The sequence below is a fragment of the Colossoma macropomum genome, unplaced genomic scaffold, assembly GCF_904425465.1.
Source record: "Colossoma macropomum unplaced genomic scaffold, Colossoma_macropomum, whole genome shotgun sequence".
Classification (NCBI taxonomy): domain Eukaryota; kingdom Metazoa; phylum Chordata; class Actinopteri; order Characiformes; family Serrasalmidae; genus Colossoma; species Colossoma macropomum.
This window is the reverse complement of record NW_023494784.1, coordinates 10463457-10478028: the sequence shown is the minus strand read 5'-3', so window position 1 is coordinate 10478028 and position 14572 is coordinate 10463457. Positions and strand designations below refer to the sequence as shown.

General features: G+C 42.4%; 1 protein-coding gene across 1 annotated transcript in view; it reads right to left on the bottom strand.

Moving 5' to 3' along the window:
* calcrla (calcitonin receptor-like a) overlaps positions 1-13864 on the bottom strand; it is a 68729-nt gene extending 54865 nt beyond the window's left edge. Inside the window, exon 1 of the mRNA XM_036577560.1 lies at positions 13725-13864. The gene's annotated coding sequence lies outside the window, so the exon portion shown is untranslated. The remainder of the gene's footprint in view (positions 1-13724) is intronic.
* Positions 13865-14572: the final 708 nt, after the last annotated feature.

Here is a 14572-nt window from a genome sequence, read left to right as displayed (position 1 = left end):
GTCTGGTTCCATTGACTTAAATTAAAAGTAAAGTATGTTTTTTCCTTCTCCTGTAAAGTTATGATTTCATAAAGAACCCTGACGTAGAACTGCCACCACTGTTTTCCATTTCAAATGACTGACTGAAACAAGGTTTGACTGTGACTATGTCCCACACACTGCAAATCACAAAGTGATTCTCCTGCCAGTTCCTAATTATGTTAGTGGTCAACCTGACACATTCAGCCTTGAGTTCAGATCCTAAGTCATAACCAGTGGGAAAGACTGCTTGGCATCATGTACCTAAAACCACGGGGGAAAAAAAGAATTTCAAGAATTTAAAGCAGCATTATTTGAGAATTATTTAATTTTTTTTGTTGTTGTTGCTCTTGGGGTCCCCCTACAGTTACGGAGTGTATTTCACTTTTGTGCCACTTTCACGTAAATATGAAACACACTTTGAGCCTCCCTCAAACATAGCTGTACATTTGTTGCCGAGCTGAAGGACACAGGATCCAACTTCCCTTTGTGGGCACGCACGTCACGCTGGCATAGAGACGCTACAGATTGCACTTGTGATTTCGTTTGTTTCTATGTGTAAAAAAACTGAAATCGTGAGTGTAATCTGTAGCACGCAGAGGGGAGTCGGATTCTGCCATGGAGTCTAAATTTGGCACAACACCAGCAAAAAGAACATCAGAAGAGAAAGAACCATGTCGACTTACAGAGAGGCAGAACAGCATTTCAGGATTTTATTACCTGAGGTTGCAAACTTTCAAGGTGTATTTGGCAAAGACTGACCAAACGTTCTGGCATGAGATGCATTTATTTCTTTGCATGCTAGCCTAAAACGGGCCTGAGGCTAGGATGAGAAAAAGGACAGATGAGACAGATGGGGTTACAGCCCTACACATGCACACTCTGCTATCGGGCTTCCATTGATTTCTAATTAGCCGTGAGTCTGTCTTGCATCATTTTATCTTTTAGCTCTCGCCAACTAGTACAAGTTACATAGCGCTACAGCAGGTGTTTCGGGCCTGGAGAGGCAATGACAGAAATGCCATTCTCACTATTATATGTCAGTGTACCATCAAAAACATTCTGAAACTGTGTTTTTTTTTTCGCCAAATCTGTCATCTAGCATGTCACTATTCCGAAGCATGGTGCCTGTCTCATAACACTAGCCACGTTTACATGCAGCCTGATAATCTATCAATAATCCAAGTAGTAGCTCAATCCATCCATGTATACACCTCAATCAGAATAAACTAGTCCGATTGAGACCATTCAGAATGCAGTTTCTATCTGAACGAGGTGGGTTATCCAGTAAATAATCCATTAAATATTAGAATAATATCAGTGTAAACGCCTGTATCTGATTACATTCCCTATCAGAAAGTTTAAGTCCGTTCTGATCATGTGCGTCGTGTCATAGTGAAAGTTTATACCGTTTATGCTCTGATCTTTAAAAGACGGCGGTGGGACGGACGTCTAGCTTACGTGTCTCAGAACACGACGTCTTCCTCTCGGCCTTCTTTAATAAGGACAGGTGAAGGACGTTTTCCTGAGTCTGACATCATTTTAAAGGAATTAAAAACACGAGCGCTGCTCACTGCTGCTCATCTCTCTCTGACTGGACTCACATGATGCTTGTTGTCATGGTAACGTCTACATTAAGTGGTTCTCTATGCATGTGATTACTAGTAATGAGCATGTAAATGGAGATTTTCCATCAGATGGTTGAGTAGAGTGAGAATATAAACAGTCTTCATCTATAATCTGAATGTGTTCAATCAAATTGGCAAAAATCTTTGCATGTAAACAAACTGATGTGAACATTCGCTCAATGATGTTTTGATCCTGGCTGTCTGGGGTGAATTGGGGAAATTACACAGGCACTTTAATCCATACAAATCAGCCAGTCAAATCAGACACAGATTACATGATCAGACCTTCTCTGGCAAAATGAATCCACCTCAAATAGGGCTGCACTTGTCTATAAAAATGGACAAAAGTATGAACAAAATTCAAGATGCTTCAAAAGAGCTGCTACTGCTGACTACTGAAGTGGCACTTTTTTCCTGTTTTGGAGGGAGTGTGGGGGGTTCAGACACTTCATATCGTGGCAGAATGCATTTGACTTTCGGAGAGAAACGTGACTCAGCTTTAGGTATGATGCTAATTGGTGTACGTAACCATCCATTAACTGATAGCTAAATCAGCCTTGTAGCTCCAATTAAAGAAGCAAACCTCAGTGACAAATAAGTCTTACCTTATTGACTACTTTTGGAGTAAACTGTGTAAATTAACCAAGCTATTGCTTTAGGCCTCACTTCACTGGGCTGGAACAGATCCAGAGCACTGCACGTTCCTCGAAAGCCCTTCTCTCCAAGCGATGGAAGAAACCAGGGAATCTTCTAGCCTGCGTTAGTTTGCTTTTCTCATAACACCACGGATGCGTTGGTTCTAAAAGCTGCGCTCATTTTCCACTGTCCAGCATCCCACACAGAGCAATTCATCTCCAAGCACTCCCTTTCAGAAATACTTCAGTTCCTACTCACTCTGTGTCATCACAGCCATCTGTTGCACCGCCTGGTCCTAATGCTAACCTCGCTACAAATAACCACAGGAACAGGCTCTTACCGAGCTCACAGGAATAAACTCTTACACAATCACCAAACAAAACTGACGTCTAGTCTTAAACACACTTTCACCAACTTGAGGCTCACTGCCAGCCAGAAAACAGAGCTAATAAATCTAATTTATCTGACTAATGCTTACTTTCATAACAAGGCAGTTTATAACTTTGGGTAGTCTTGATGTAAACTGCCTGTTCCTAGAAGATCAACTTAAGGTGCTGCATGTGAATGTGAAAGGATTCCTCCAGGGTCCTGGAGGATAATAAGCCATCTAAAAATGGAATAATAAGACTGGAGTGTAAGAGGTTGATGTTTAAAGATACAGTAAATGCACACTCTAAAAATAAAGGTGCCAAAAAGGTGCAATGGCAGTGAAGAGGAGTCCATAAAGGACCCATATCATGGAAACCTAAAATCTCCCTGCTTTTCTTGAAGTAAGAGTTTGATGTTATATAAAAACATACAATTCACCCACACCGTACACTGTTTTTGTGATGTCAACACATTTACATTTACATCTGCCTATTCATTCTACACCAGTTTAGCCCCGTCCACTCACACTGAAGTTATTAGGAGTGTTGGCAGAATGAGGCGAAACACAGGGCAGCCAATCAGAACAGAGGTCATTTCCATATATCAGTCTTAAAGGTAACAGTAACAATACACACATAACCTCATATCTTCATTTTTGTCATTTTTCAGTTTTGGAGATAATTCATTTTTACAAATTTACATTGTGTGTAAATTTCATGATGAATGGACCAAGAGAAATGCCCCCAAATTACTTGGAAAAAAGTCTGGATCCACTGAATTACTTTGACATTAAAGTATGTTTTTTTCCTTCTCCTGTAAAGTTATCATTTTGGAGATATGAGTTTTTTTTCCGACAGCAGCGAAATACACCGATCAGAGTGGATCAGACACAGCAGTGCTGCTGGAGTTTTTAAACACTGTGTCCACTCACTGTTCACTCTATTAGACACTCCTACCTTGTCAGTCCACCTTGTAGATGTAAAGTCAGAGACGATAGCTCATCTGCTGCTGCACAGTTTGTGTTGGTCATCCTCTAGTCCTTCATCAGTGGTCACAGGACGCTGCCCACAGGACGCTGCTGGCTGGATGTTTTTGGTTGGTGGACTATTCTCAGTCCAGCAGTGACCCTGAGGTGTTTAAAAGCTCCAGCAGCACTGCTGTGTCTGATCCACTCGTACCAACACAACACACACTGACACACCACCACCACGTCAGTGTTACTGCAGTGCTGAGAATGATCCACTTCCCAAATAGTACCTGCTCTGTGAGGGTCCATGGGGGTCCTGACCACTGAAGAACAGGGTAAAAGGGGGCTAACAAAGTATGCAGAGGAACAGATGGACTACAGTCTGAAACTGTGGAACTACAAAGTGCACCTATATAGTAAGTGGAGCTGATAAAATGGACAATGAGCGTAGAAACAAGGAGGTGGTTATAATGTTATGCCTGATCGCTGATCGGTACATATATATATATATATATATATATATATATATATAGAGAGAGAGAGAGAGAGAGAGATATCAGGTGGCCTCTCTCTCTCACACATTGTGATAAAGTTGCCTGTTTTGGGCTTATTTTCTTGAGCCAAGTCGCTTCTTTTGCTTGTTTCCATAAACCTGGTTGCTTGTCTCTCTCGTGAGACCTGGCAACACTGCTGGAAACACCAGATCCTGGCATTCTGTTTCAAAGAAAGGCTGAACGGTCCAAAGCCAGAAGTGCTGATGCCTGGACAGCATTCAGTCACATTCAGACTAAATTTATCAAGCTTTACTGTAAAGATAATTGTTATTTCTGATCTACAGTTTGCTTCATGTTTTATTAGTGTCATTGTGCATCGCTGCAACCTCACCAGACGGCACACTGACTAATTAATGAATGATCATATCAGCGCTGAACCTAGAGCTACTGCTCTTTTCAGCATTTACCTGCCAGGACAGATCTCAATATGGACTCTCATCAACGTGTATGTGTATTCGTGCACAGGAGAACATAAAGAAATGATTCGTTAGGCCTTATTCCATATGGTTTAGTGCTGGAAGTGGGTTCCAGCCGTGCATGTGTTTGAAAGGGTGACGAATACAGTTTCAGCATCTTTGTTGGTGATGTAATGTGATAGCTGCAGCGGCGAGCGAAACGGAGATGATGAGAGCAGACGCTGTTCTCTGGATGGTAGGACAAAATAAAAGGCCCTGCACACAGAAATGAACGACGAGAAATAAAATCTGCAGAGAGAAAGCGATACAGTACAGTTAGACTGACTCTGGCTCAGAGAACAAGGAGGAGGGGAGGCAGGATGATGATATATTATCAGTATTGGGGTTAATGACATCACAATACTTTTTTCATGGGTATCATCAGCACTTCTGAACACTGAGGAACTGCATATGTCATTAGGAAAGACAGATTTAGATCATCTCACAAAACATGAGATGAAGCCACGAGAGGCTGTGCGTTCCTGCGGTTTTATCACAAGAAGGGTGTTCTTAGGCACAGCGCGAACCGTTCCCTGTGATAAAATCGCAGGAACACACGTTCTCAAGTGGCTTACTGCTTTTATAAAACGGCGGCCCACATAAAATATGATAAAATACACAATTTTCAGAAAGTAATATGTTATTATTATTAATAATCGACATAAACAAGTATTTCGCCAAAAAATGTAGTTCCCTTAGAGTATGGTGCTGCAAAGCACCCATGAACCGCTGACCGTTCGGGCGTCCATGGCTGTATTCTGCGGTCATTTCATGATTTTGTAAACTTTCTGTCGTATAACAGTGAGCATATGACAACACAGCGCTGTTTAATGTTAAACTTTCACTTTATAAGTACTTTTTGGTCACCAAATTACCACCGAGTCTTATTTAGCACCAATCCAGTGGCGCTGGGGCTGAATCTCAAATGGCTCTCTGCTCCCTACATAGTGCACTACGTAGGACTTTAAATACTGGATCCTGCAGCCCAACAGAGCAAAACAGCTAAGAAACAGCTAAGGTTCAGTCATTTGGGACACATTGACACTCGATAAATGATGCACTGTTTGGCTGTAGAGGCTCGAATTCCTAAACTTTCATAGCTAGAACACTATTTAGGGAGTCGTTTGGGATTCAGCCTGGGTTTGACGCGACTTCTGACTGAAACACGAACATTTGGAGTCTGTAAAACATTCAAGTGACATTTTTAGACTTTTATACTGCAGTTTTACAGTTAATCATACTGTAAGTGCTTTATTTCAAGCCTGTGATATTAATGATGGAGTTGTTCTTTTAGCTTGTTAGCTAGCTGACCAGCCCAGTTCTAGTTAAGAACATAAGTTGTCAGCCCCTTCAGTTTAAACAAAAACTGGTTCTTACTTCATCAGTGCACTCGATGGTCCATGTGAGCAGCATGAGAGTCAGAGATTATTCTATTAACAGCACAGGATTTGTATGTGCTGTGGCGCAGTAATACCCAGTTCAGCTGTTGTGAGGCGGTCATAGGTGTGTGTATATTGCGTATTTTACAACAGCTTCGAACGCAGCTCGGCCAATCATTGGCAGTTAACAACTTTCTCTGTTAACTCATGTTTGGATGCTCACAATGTGATTGATGTTTGTGCAAACATACACGAAAGAGAGACGTTTATGATGAACCAGCCAATCACGTGAAGCATGAGGAAGAGCTTGTTTTTGAAAAAATTAATAGATATCACACTGTGTAAATATGCAGGAAGTAAAGCAACACTGTCTCCACTCCCACTGTGTTAATGCTTATTGGAGTAATAACTGTATGATTGTATGACTGTATAATTGTCTCTTCTGCTGAAACGCAATATTTTTCACGTAACTGATGCCACAAATATGATGAAGAAGAAACAAAAATGAGCCGATAAGGACCGGATGTGTTCACCACCATCAGAAGGCTCCAAGAGCCGTTTATGATCCGAAATCCCAAACCTAGCCTGGAGCGGGTTGGGAGCCGGTTAGGCATGCAGCATAAGTTGCCACGGCAATGTAACCTGCTAAACAGTGTTCCACCATCATAAGACAGTCTAGAGAGTCTGTAAACAACAAAAACCAGCATATAGTACATGCAAAAACTGCAACAAGTAGCTGATTGGATGTCAGTACATTATACTGCTGTCTTTTTATTCATTTATGTTTACTAATTATTTATTTTTTCCTCTTCCCTTTTAAAGTTTCTTTTTGTAAACATTTTAAAAAAACAATCGTAGTAGTTGCTTCAGAGCCATGTTAGCTCCATAAACCCCTTTCATAGACTTTCTTAAGCCCCTAAACTATAAGGTCCTATATTTGGTTAACAAATAACCCACAGCAATTACTGAGTATCAAGTACTAAGATTAATATCTGAATAACAACCTAGAGTGCAATAGGTTAAATGTGGTGCTGCTATTTTGCTGCCACATTTGTCTTGTTCCAACTTATCTGCAAATAAATATAATACATCTTGTGCTTGGTGGACATACAGTACAGTGCAGAAGCCAGAGACCAGTCCAAATTGTCATTACTTAAGTGAGTTATTCATTTTTTAGGTTATTTCTGAGGAGATTAGATATAAGATAATACACTTGCACAAGGAGGTGGAAAAATAAGTGAAAAAACATGATTTTCCAAAACTGGAGTTCAAAAAATGATTAAAGCTACAGAGAAAATGGGGCTCCTAACAACCACCTGGAAGACCTGGTAGACACCAAAACTGCCCCCATCAGATAAGCAGCACTTAAAGCTTTCATCTCTGAGAGAGAGGAGAAAATCAAGCTGCTTCAGATCTGAAAACATCCACAGGTGTTTCTGTCCAACCTTCCACTGTGAGAAGACGACTCAGCGCTGTGGGTCTGAAAGGATGTGTAGCTGTTCAAGAAGAACCTCACTGAGAAAAGGAGACGGACACATCAAACAAAGAAGCTGAACAATGGACTGACCACCCCAGAGTCCAGACCTCAACATCAACCAGCTTCTAAGACTGAACTTTGGAGGTGTGTCTGCAGATTCTTTGAGGAACTGAAAGTGAGTCTCCTGAGAAGAATGGAAGCTGGAATAAAGGTAAAGAGTGACTCAATAAATATGGAAAAACGTGATACTGTATTTAGTTGTTGAAGCTTCTGTGGAATTTCCGACACTGAAAGTTAAAGGCTTGTTCGTAATGGCCATTTTGACTGGCAATTAAATAAATGAGGGGTGGTCTCTGATTTTTGCCCAGCACAGTATGTTCAAGTATTGTATTTATTTCCTGTGTCGCTCAGCCTCACTGAGAGGGTGAGGGAAGAGCCCTGTAACACAGTCACAGCTGAGTGCGGCCTGTGAGAGCTGTGTGTTTGTAGACTGGTGTTTAGTTAATGTGGAGTGATGAGTTTTCTCATGGACACGGGCGCTGCAGATTGCACAGACGCTCTCTGGACGCTCGCCGTGATCCCACAACGTCACTTTTGTCGCCGAGGCACAAAACTTCCATCACTGGGGACCACAATAAACATTTTCTTTGTAAACAACTGCGAGCGTCTGAGCGGCACGCACAACTCCCACTGCACACTCCTCTGATTACTTAATTACTGCACACAGATTCTATCAGAACAAGCACTGAGGCGGGGGGAGGGAGAGAGAGAGAGGGAGGGAGAGAGAGAGAGAGAGAGAGAGAGAGAGAGAGAGGGAAGGGGAGAGAGGGGTTGAGAGAGATCGAGAGAAGGAGGAGGGAGAGGGAGGGAGAGAGAAAGAGGTAGACAGATAGAGAGAAGGGAGGGGAGAGAGAGAGCGAGATAGAGAGAGAGAGAGAGAGGAGGGAGAGAGAAAAAGAGGTAGACAGAGAGGGGAGGGGAGAGAGAGAGGGGGAGGGAGTGAGAAAGAGAGAGATAGAGGGAGGGGGAGAGAGGGCAGGGAGAGAGAAAGAGGGGAGGGAGAAAGAGGTAGAGAGAAAGAGAGACGGGAGGGAGAGGGAGGGAGAGAGAAAAAGAGGTAGACAGAGAGGGGAGGGGAGAGAAGGAGGGAGGAAGAGAAAGAGAGAGATAGAGGGAGGGGGAGGGGGGGGTGAGGGAGATAGAGAGAGAGGAGGGAGAGGGAGGGAGAGAGAAAGAGGGGAGGGAGAAAGAGGTAGACCGATAGTGAGAGGGGAGAGGAGAGAGAGAGACAGGGGAGGGAGAGGGAGGGAGAGGGAAAAAGAGGTAGACAGAGAGAGGAGGGGAGAAAGAGAGCGAGATAGATAGAGAGAGACAGAGAGAGAGGAGAGAGAGAGAGAGAGACAGGGGAGAAAGAGGGAGGGAGAGAGAAAAAGAGGTAGACAGAGAGGGGAGGGGAGAGAGAGAGGGAGGGAGAGAGAGGGGGTGAGGGAGATAGAGAGAGAGGAGGGAGAGGGAGGGAGAGAGGGGAGGGCGAGAGAAAGAGGGGAGGGAGAAAGACGTAGAGAGAGAGAGAAAGGAGGGAGAGAGAGAGACAGGGGAGGGAGAGGGAAAAAGAGGTAGACAGAGAAAGGAGGGGAGAGAGAGAGAGAGGGAGGGAGAGAGAGGTGGTGAGGGAGATACAGAGAGAGGAGGGAGAGGGAGGGAGAGAGGGCATGGAGAGAGAAAGAGGAAGGAGAGAGAGACAGGGGAGGGAGAGGAAGGGAGAGGGAGGGAGAGAGAAAAAGAGGTAGACAGAGAGGGGAGGGGAGAGAGAGGGGGAAGGAGGGAGAGAGAGAGAGAGAGAGAGAGGCATAGAGGAAGAGAGTGAGAGAGCATAAGAGAGAAGGGAGGGAGAGAGGGGGAGAAAGAGAGAGAGAATGAAAGAGAGAGACACTGCATCTTCAATTTATCTTTCCAACACTGCACACCCGTCTCTCTGATCTCACCAAACAGGTGTCCCTCTTTGGTTAAAGGAGCAGTTTGTCAAAAGCTCTAATTTAGCCCTCTTACCCCAAATACAGTTAATCAGCCAAGACATGTTTGGTGTCTGAAGTCTGCTGTCCACAATTTCACACTGGTCAGCTGATCTTCAGCCTCTTCCTTCAGCATCAAACTTCACCTAATTGAACTTATCATTCACTGATTACCCTAAAAGTAGTTTAGTAGTTTGGTGAAAAATCATATTTGCACAATTTTTCATTTACACCAGAAAAACTGCGGATGTAATGTAGCGTCCACTGAGAGTCAGGTTCTGCAGGGGAGGTGGAATTAGGCACAGCACACCTAAAATCACTGCACTGAGTAACACTGTGGAGGTCTGTTCACTTTCAAAGCTCACAGTAGGTTCTAATGTGTCCTGAGCAACGAAAACCTGGTTTGAGCTGGTGGAGAGAGGATTTAGGGATGTACGCTTTGTTTGTGGACACCTGCTCCTCCAGCGTTTCTTCTGAAATGAAGGGTATTAATAGGGAGTTTGCCCCCCTTTGCTGCAGTAACAGCCTCTACTCTTCGGGGAAGGCTTTACACTAGATGTTGGAACACTGCTGTGAGGATTTGATTGAGAATCAGTGAGGTCAGGTACTAATGGTGGATGGTCAGTTCTGGATTCCAAGCTCATCCCAAGCTCATCCCAAAGGTGTTGGATGGAGCTCCGTCCTCTTTTCTCAACACCTTCACTGTCCTTTGGAATTCTGTTGACTTTCATTATTATTATTTGATTATTTATTTTTGTATTAATTTGACTGTTGTTTAATGCTTTTGCTGTGGGGCAATTTTGTAGTTATAGTTATTGCGTATGTTTCACATTGCTTCTGTAAAAGTGACCTGAGTATAGGAAAGACTCAGTATGAATTAAAGTATAATAATAATAATAATAATAATAATAATAATAATATTTTGTTGTTGTTATAAAATAATAATGGTATTGATAATAATAATTTATATTACTATTTTGTCCATATAATTTCACATAATCATTGTGGTTATTATTATTATTAGTAGTAGTAGTATTAGTAGTATTAGTGTTGTTATTATTATTAATAAAATAACTCATTATTATTTCTACTACTACTAGTGTTGTTGTAAAAGTCTTATTGTTACTGGGACATTGTGGGTGAAGTGGGGTATTTGCTATGGTGATGGTAATAATAATAGTAATAATAATAGTGAAATAATAATAATTGTATTAATAATAATAATTCAGATTATTATTATTTTATCCATATAATTTAATATAACCATTGTTTTCATTATTATTACTAGTATTGTTGTTGTTGTTGTTGTTGTTGTAAAACTCTTATTTTTACTGGGACACTGTGGGTGAAGTGGGGTATTCACTATGGTGATGGTACAGTCGCTGGTTGCAATGCCACCCAGGCAGGGGGGTCACCGTCTTCCCTCCTGGGCACAAACACACAACCCTGGAGTTCCTCCAAACACTGAGGCCTAATGAACAGTTCCATTTAAACATAATCTATGCCCTGAAACTGGTTTGCAGTGATTTACTTGGCTCTTCAAGATTTCATAACAAATCCCTCTCTCATTAGTGCCCCCTGCCAGCTGGCATCGCCACAAACAAGCCAAAGAGCCGAAAGAAGAAGCTGTTTTTCCTCTTTGACATCTTCGGGCTATGAAGCCAACCACTGACAGCATCCTCAGTAAACCGCACCAAGGAAAAAAGTACAAAAAATCCCAGCCGATGTTTCCTTCAGCACTCCCAGCGCAGTAAAAACACCAAAGGGCACTAAACCAACAGGAGGAGAAAATTCAGTCAAAGAATGTAGATCTTCAATCAGTTAAACAGGCTGATTTGTTAAACGCTCAGAAATGGAGCTCACAAACACGAAGCGGCGCTTTGATTCAGCTGTTTGATCATCGTCTCATTAGCTACATTACTCATTCAATGGATAATGTTAAAGGGGAATTCCACCCATTTCTCAAAATTTCGACATAATGCAATGGCTAAGACGTAAACAGAGTCAACCAGAGCGGTTTGGTGTGAAATGGTTCCTTTGGAGAGACTCCTTCTTTACAGTGGTGGTGACTGGAACCAGGGGTCATTATCACTACAACACAAATACAGCCATTTTATTTACTATCCAAAACAACCAGTGAACCTGCACGGGTCTTCTGCGCTTTTATAAGCAATGTTGTTGATGGTAAAATAGCAATAAATCTGAAAAACAACAGTCCTTTCTGTACTATTTTGCCATGCAACACCCTGCATGTACCTCTCTGCCCAATATTTATGGATTTTAGATCTTCAAAACGAGCATAGAACAAGGCCCCAGGCATCAGGTATCATATTCATACATTTCATTTCATGTAATAATTGACTGCAAGGAGCTTTTTCAGTGATTAAACTCTTCAGACGTCTGGTTCCTATCACCACCACTGTGAACAATTCTGACTCAGGACGTTTCTCTAAAAGGCATGTTTCACACCAAATCAGCCTAAATGACTTTGTTTACATTAACCATTTAATTATGCAGAAATTTTTCAAATTCAGTGGCATTCCCCTGTTTAATATTTATAGCTTTATCACATGCATGCTTTCATGATCTGAACCAATGTTGATAACATTATGCTGCACTGTGCATCAAATGCGAAAGGCCCACAACTGAATATAAATGCAGCAGATACGTATCAATTTTGCATGGAAAAATGGCTTATTTGCTGTTTATTACCGTTAAGCCTGAGCATGAATGTGAAATGACCTGCGCTAGCAATAGTGCTGCCACTGCTGCCCGTCCAGCAGAGAGAATGTGCCCGGCTAAATGTGACAGAATCATCTCCACGACGCTTCCCCTCCTGCTGCCCTAAAACATTTCATGTGCAATCTGCTGCTTATGTAACCATGCTGCTAAAATCGTACTCATCCGAGGGCTACGTGGTCCCACTTCTTAATCAGGGGGTCAGTCAGGGCCCTCCTGCTCTTTGGGGTGTCAGCGGCCACTGCTGTTTTCCTGACCTCATTATGCTGGCGTCCTGTCTCCTCTGTTCATGCGGATGTCGGCGGCTTTTTCTTTGAACTGTAATCCTGAGTGAGATTATTATTTACAGGATGTTTTGTGTTGCTGTTGTTATGCAGTGCAGAAGTGTCATCAGGTGCGATGAGTCGGAGAGCTATTGTTGTTTGTTTGTTGGTATAACTGGACGCAAATGGACTGCATATCAATCCAGCTCACACAAAGGGCCTCACAGTTCCATTACATTGGGACAGTGAGTTGAATAAAGAGGAATTTCGGGCTGATTCAACAGCTGAGATGTAAATAAAGTCTGTCAGAGTGGTTTGATGTGAAATGGTTCATTGCAGAGAAACGTATAGGCTCAGATGTCTATACAGTGGTGGTGATAGGAACCAGAGGTCTGACGTCTAAAACTATATATATGCAAAGATTTATGTATATTTTTAAATATTTACTATAAACACCCAGCAGTGATTTTTCATTTATAGTTTTTATTTTTACAGGGTAAAATAGTAGTGGAAATCAGCAAAAATAGGGTTCCTTGGGAACTATTTTTGCCGCACAACGCCCTGCATGTACTCCTCCGCCATGAATGAATGTAAAAAATAGGTCAAAACCATCACAACACTAGCATAAAACAATGTCCCAAGCATCAGGCACCGCATTCATAATCGCCTCATGTAGTAACTTTGTGTGGGGGAGCTTTTAATGGTGGATGTCTGGTTCCTATCACCACCACTATAAATAATTCTGTCTCAGTAAGTTTCTGTACAACAGAGAATTTCAAACCAAGCCACTCTGAATGACTATGTTTACATTTTAACCTCATAATTAAGTACCCATTTTGAAAAATTGGTGGAGTTCCCCTTTAAGACACCCTCCCACAGAAGTGCTCACACGTTCATAGTACAATATCCCAATTAAACAAGCTACACGCTCCTAGTATGATAGGATATGAGGTGTTTCTTTCAGTGCACCCCCCGTGTAATCTCATTATTCCTAAGCTTGTGTGGACAGTAATGCCATATCTTTGCATAAATCCACTGGACAAACACTAAAACATGAGCTTTCCTCAAATCTAGCCTGGGTCAAACATCATTCCACTGCTGGATCATTGAAGACTACTTGCTCAGCCACGTTCAGCACCCAAACAAGCTGCTCTCAATCAGCAGGTAAACAAATGCAGCAGCAGCCCAGTCGAGTCTGTCATTAAGGCTGACAGCCGAGTGTCTTACCTCGCTGTAAAGTCCGCGGTTAAGCCGGCCGGAGTGTTTCAGAGCCGCTGTTTGAGCGCTTTCTCTCCGCTCTCTGATCAACAGCCGCTCTCCCTTCAAACGCCGCAGCCAAATATCCAGCGCACTGACGGAGATGCCCGCCGCACTTCCCCCCCACCGGAGCTGCGCTTTTCCCCACCCGTATTCATACAAGCCACGCCCCCTACGCTGGGATTGGCCGGGGGTATCCCCGCCTCCTGCGCAGGGATTGGCTGATGGAGTCTCAGTTGTAGTAACTGGCTCCATTTACTCACCTCTGTGCAGCATTGACAAAACACGATGGTTCTTCATTGGTTCTTCAGTAAAGGAAATGGTTCTATATAGAACCATGAACACTCAGATAACTTTTGCATGATGTAAGAGTTCTTTGCGTTATGAAAGGGTTCTTCAGAAATGTGCTGTAGATGGTTCTATAGATATATATAGATCTTTTTTGAAATGCGTTCTATATAGCACCAAAAAGGGTTCCTCTGTTTTTACATGCCTGACATCGTAACAGTAGAAGAACCATCTACAGCAAATTTTCCATCAGTCTGAAGAACCCTTTCATGATGCAAAGAACCCTTTAATCATACAAAGGGTTCTTTCAGTGTTCATGTTTCTATATAGAACCACTTTCTTTACTAAAGAACCCTTGAAGAACCACCTTTGTAAGCGTGTAGAATGAAGAATTAGAGTCAGAGTCAGAGGAGCTAAACAGATAACAAATAGCTCTTTAATGGTTCTTAAGTAAAGACATTGGTTCTATATAGAACCATAAACACTCAAAGAACCCTTTGCATGATTTAAGAGTTCTTTGCATCATGAAA